Source organism: Trichosurus vulpecula, chromosome 1, assembly GCF_011100635.1.
Source record: "Trichosurus vulpecula isolate mTriVul1 chromosome 1, mTriVul1.pri, whole genome shotgun sequence".
Taxonomy (NCBI): Eukaryota; Metazoa; Chordata; class Mammalia; order Diprotodontia; family Phalangeridae; genus Trichosurus; species Trichosurus vulpecula.
The window spans coordinates 426,207,658-426,213,727 of NC_050573.1; the positions used below are offsets into that span (position 1 = coordinate 426,207,658).

The window sequence follows — 6,070 nt, forward strand, 5'->3', positions numbered from 1 at the left end:
ATGTGGAAGACGATGACCTGGAGAAAGATGGAAATGGAGGAGGGTGTAGAGATTGTCTCTCAGAAAAGAAGCAAGTCGAAAATAGAAGAAAAAAACTTGGGGAAACCAGAGGACAAACTAAACTTAGCAGTCTATGTAGGAAAGGAAAGAAGCAAATAGAAGAGAGAAATAAGACTCCAAACAGGAAGACCATTTGAATGGGAAATGTGGTGGAAGAAAGAGCATAAGCTCTCATGGCATGTTTGTGTGCTGTAGTTGACGTGACAGAACTGACAGGGCTCCTGTGTTTGGTATTGGGTGCACCTGGCAAACAACAAATGTGCCCCACCTCCTTTTAAAATAGTGAAATAAATCTCTCTAAGAAAACTGAGCATTTCTTCATGCTACCAGTCTTCTTACTCATCTGACTCTAAGGATTTGAGGTAAAACCCTAAGAGAACTTGGCAGAAAGAAATTCGAAGGCCAGCCCAAATGATTCTTTTCTATAAAGTTAATTTTATAGCATTATGTCAACATAGCCCTTAGGGTTTGGCCTGTTTTTAACTGTCCCAGTGGTAGATTATCTGCTTCCCATTCCACTCCCCATAAGTCTTGGGGTGGAGGGCAAAAGTGACTTAGTCCTTTTACAATTACTGCTCACACAGTTATTAGCTATTTACTCCCATTTGAGAAGGCTGACTTACCATTAATAAGTGTTTTTAGAGGTTGCTTCATAAGTTTTAATAATTTAACAAATGAAGTAATAAAAAATTTGTAAGTAAAGCATAAACTCCTTAAACATTAGACACATAGTAGAAGTAAATGTTATTTCATTACCATAAATTAATGTTACTGAGCAGTCCTATGCTCAGTTTTTCAAAAAAAATTTTAATGCTTTCCCAGTGCCTACTCATTATTTCAATTAAATATTATTCAACTGTAATTTTTCCCCTCTGTAATCCTTGTCTCTTTTTTTCCTTTAAGGGAAGGAGGAAGAAAATAGCACAATAGGTAAGTATCAGAGAAATGGAGAGGGTTGTATATTGATTGTGACAAATAATGTTCAATCAATCAATCAATAAACATTTATTAAGCACCTAATACATAACAGATGCAGATGCAGTATCCTAGATGGTGCAGTGGATAGAGTGTCAGGCCTGGAGTCAGGAAGACCTGAGTTCAAATTTGGCCTCAGATACTTAATAGCTGTGTGACCCTGGGTAAGTCACTTAACCCTGTTTGCCTCAGTTTTCTCATCTGTAAGATGAGCCGCCTAAAGAAATGGCAAACCACTCCAGTATTTCTGCCAAAAAAAAACCTCAAGTGAGGTCACAAAGAGTCAGACACAACTGAAAAACCACTAAACGATCAAAAACATGACATATGCTCCTCTAGGTATGGGAGGTACAAAGGTAAAAATGAAATAGTCCATGCCCTTATTAAGGAGCTTACATTCTATCAGGGAAAGTAGGAATTGTATATATAGGCACATACAAAATCAGTAAAAGGTAATTTTGGAGTGGAGGGTTCTAGCAACCAGAGTTTGGGCAAGGAATAGGGAAAAAGAGAGAGTCATGAAATGGTTTCATGCAGATGATGGTACCTGAGCTGGGTAGTGAAGGAAACAACATATTCTACAGATTTCTATCTTTGTTCCAACACAAAGAGATTCTTTTAGTAAGTCTATGTGGGAAATATTTATTTAATCTTTAAATTAAATATAAAACAAATTAATTAAATGTTTAAGAGAATGAAATTGGGAAGAATGACTGGGCCTTCCCTGACTATTCAGTTCTGGATCTAACTCATCTTCCATCTGCAATGCCTGTCTCAGAAATAGACACTAGTGCACTAACTCAACGGATGGGGCATCCAACTGCATATCTTAATCTGAACAAAAGGCATTTTTCATCCATTTTGTTTTTCCTATGTGGTTGGGTCAATTTCTTTTTAATATTTGTGGATCTCATTGAGGAAGCCCTTGAATGTTCTGGGGTTTGATGGAATCAGCACATTGTTATCTGCAAACAACAGCATCTGAAAGACTTCTGCCATCTAGAGGAACTCTCTCTCTTCCATTTAGATCTTATCTAACACATCCCTTATGGCAGTGGTGAGCACTGTGGTGTATATCTGCTTGTGTTATGCTTCCTTTGATTTCATTAATGAGAGTATTCTGTTAATAGTAACATCCATCCTTCTGATCACTCAGGTTCACATCCTTGGATTTATCTTTGATTCTTCCTTCTTTCTTAACTCCTACAGCCAATCAACTTCCAAGTCTTATAAGTCCCATCTCCACAACTTCTCTCAGGCCCATCCAGTTTTTCCTACTCACACAGTCTCTATCCTAGTTCAGGTCCTCATTATATCTTATTTGAACTATTGCAAGAGCCTCCTACTTTGGTCTCCTTGACTTCAATCTCTTTCTTCTAATCTAACTTCCACACAGCTGCTAATTGCTATTTTCAATATCAATGATCCTTCCTACTCAGTCTATCTTTTTTTTGTTGCCAATATTCAAGTTTATTAAACAAATAAAAAATTTATATTTAGAAAGTTTTTAACTGTCATCTGCTTCAAGGTTTATGCTGCTCCCAAATTTTTCATGTAACTGAACTTTCAAATTGACTAACGCCGTTGGATTGATTCAACTCTGGATTCTAATGATTCATTTTCATCTTCCAATTTTTCTTAGCTTCTTCCAACATTTCTTAAGTGTCAAATCGAGAGTGGCTAATAAAAACATCACCATTTTGGTAGGGAATCATTAAAGAATCTTCATCCATCATCATTACATCTTCACAAGCATCCTCTAAATTTTGAAGCTGTTTCTTTTTGATGTCTATTTCTTCCTTCAGCTCTGTGATTCTACTAGTATTCAGGGAACATTTGTTAATCTTTTGTTGGTCTTCAAAAGTAACATTGACATTGCAGCCACCTTCTTCAGGGTGGCGCCCATCTTGGGACTGTCAATCTATCTTCAAGAGCATCCCATTGCCTCTAGATAAAATATGAACTTCTCAGCCTGGCATTTAAAGCCCTTGACACTCTGGATCCTATCCATATTTTCAGTTAATGAAAGTACTCTCCTGTACTCTTCATTCTAATCAATTTGAATTGCTAGCTGTAGTTAGCACAGTATTTCCAGCTTTCGTGCCTTTGCACAAATGTCCTTCATATTTGGAAGTATATTCCCTTTTCACCTCCACCCTGTCGAATCCTTACCATACTCCAAATCACAGCTCAGGCACCACCTTGTAAACCAGGCCTTAATTGTTTTTGTTTTTGTTTTGTTTCTTTACTATGAACTGGAACATCATCAATATTTCCGTGTACAAATATGGCCAGAAAAGAGGATCGGAAAAATGAAACGCATGTTTATCAAGCCAGTTCGGGGAAGGAAATAAGCTTTTATATAGTGCCTACTATGTGCCAGGAACTGAAGTAATGCTTCTTACAAATATTACCTTATTTGATCTTCACAACAACTCTGAGAGGTGGGTGCTATTATCCTCATTGACAGTTGAGAAAACTGAGGCAAAACAGAAGTTAAGTGATTTTGTCCAGAGTCACACAGCTAGTGAATGTATGAGGTCAGATTTGAACTCAGGCCTTCCTGACTTCAGGGCTGGCGCTCAGTGCACTATGGCGCCACCTAGCTGCCCCTGAGTATGAAACTGTGAATTTAATGCATACATTGTATTTTTTTTTTTAGCATATATTAAATTTAACATGGTAGTACCAACATTATCTTGCCTCTGGCTTCCCTTCTGAACTTTCATCTGCTCTTTTTTGTGTACATTTCAAGTGTTTTCACTGACGGTATTCTTTCCATTTTTTTGTATCACTATCACTACCTTCACCTTCCACTACAAATTTCCTTTCTCCCCACCCCGTACAAAAATTATAACCTTTTTAAATAGGACTTTTTGACTCCCCTCAATTATTAGCACTTTCTCCCTCTTGAAATTTTTGGTATATGCAGTATATTTACTTACATGCATGTTGTATCCTTCACTCAATTGAAGTAAGCTCTTTGAAGGGAGGAACTGCTGTTTTTGTCATTGTATATCTAATATATCTAGTTATATATCTAATACATACTGTATATCTAAAAGATCTAATTTAACTTCACATAGTAAGTGCTTAATAAATGCCTGTTGAATTGAACCAAATGGAATTTATCAGGTAGTCAATAGATACTAATTAAGGACCTACTATGTGCCAGAGGCAGCTAGATGACTCAGTGGATAGAGCATGGGGCTTGGAGTCAGGAAGACATGAGTTCAAATCCAGCCTCAGAGACACTCACTAGCTGTGTGACCCTGGGCAAGTCACTGAATCTTTGTTTGCCTTAATACATTGGAGAAGGAAATGGCAGGGGACTCCAGTATCTTTGAAAAAAAATGATAACAAACCAACCCATGGACAATATTGGCATTCTGTGGTTCATGGGGTCATGAAGAGTTAGATATAACTGAACAACTGAACAACAACTATGCCAGACACTGTGCCAAGCACAGGGAACACAAAAAGAGACTAAAGAAGGACCTCACAATCTAATGGAGGGCATGAAGAATCAGGGAATCTTATATTCAGGAAAGACTTGTCACTGGAGGAAAACCTTTAAATGCATTTTGCTGTAAAGGGTCACGTGTCACTGTTTGTTTCTTCTCTTTTTAAATAAAATTTTACTGGTATCCTTTGTTTTCATGTCACCAAAACGTGTTTCCCAATATATTCCTTCCCTTAAGTCTCTCTCCCTCCCAGAGAGTCATCCTTTCTAATAGAAAATTTAAAAGGAGAGAAAATCCGTTAAGAATACTAACCAACAAATTTTAATATTACATGCCATATTCTGCACTCATGTCTCCCCACTTCTTCAAAAAAGTGGTGAGGTGCTTTCCCATGTTTCTTCTCCGGGACTCATCTTGATCAGTATAACTTTACAACATTCATCTTTGACAATTTTGTTGATTTTCTTTTCATTTCCACAATAGTAGTCATTGTGTAAATTGTTTTGCTGGTTTAGTTTGTATCATTTCATCTAAGTTTCTCCTTGCTTCTCTGGATTCATCATATGTATCATTTCTTGCAGCATGGAATTATTCCATCATGTTCATGTACCACAATTTGTTTAGCCATTCCCCAGTAGATAGGCATCTACTTTATTTCCAGTTTTTTTACAACTACAAAAAGTGCTGCTATAAATAATGTTTTAGTGTATATGGAGCTTTCCGTTGCTTTTCACTCTTTTTTGAGGTAACACTGCTTGTAATCTTCCACCATCTTCTTTTGCATTGCTTTACAAAGATTTGTAACATGCTCCAATATTTCCTTTGGCTGCCATCTCTCTCTGCTTGGCAAGGAAATCAAATATTTGCTGGCTAAGATTTTTGAGATCTTTTGGCCTTTTTGTTTTGATGACTGTTTGCATTGGTTATGGCTCTGCTCTTCCAACAAAGTGTCTCCCGTTGCATGCATTAAGATAATACAAAATTCCTTGATAGAATCAACTACAAAGATAGATTTGCTTAGTTACCTTTTGATTATCAATAAAAAGAAAGACATAAGACAGGGAGATTTATGCTCAGCAAAGGTATTTATCTATATCATGGAATATATCCTACAGAAAACCCAAATGGATGGTGAGTTCCCTATAGATGTTGAGGTCTTCCAGGTGCTCCCATTTACTAATGTCAGAAATCACAGGGTTTTGTTAATAAACTCTATGGCCACACCAAAGAGATTGACCTGGCAACCCACATAGTAAAAATCAAATGGTTGAAGTCATGTTGTGTATAATATTCACACATACATGCACCAATGTTGAACAGGCACTGAACATGGATAAATGAGCTAGCTGGGTCCAAATACTACTAGGAGGAAAAGCAGGTCATGTTGCATTTGGGAAATAGTGTAGCATTTTCAATTCTCCATGATGTGAAAGTTCATGTTTTGACACCCATATTCTCCTGATACAAATGACTCCAAGTTTTGCCTCATGATAGCCAAAAAAATAAAGAATGTGGGTGAGCCAAAGGGCAAGAAAGAGATGGATGTTGGCTGTAAGTAGCATATTAGTATG

At 37.1% G+C, this 6,070-nt stretch overlaps 1 pseudogene; it reads right to left on the reverse strand.

Annotated features, from left to right (window-relative positions):
• Positions 1-2,542: 2,542 nt before the first annotated feature.
• LOC118843453 lies at positions 2,543-2,941 on the reverse strand (annotated as a pseudogene).
• Between the last annotated feature and the right edge of the window lie 3,129 nt (positions 2,942-6,070).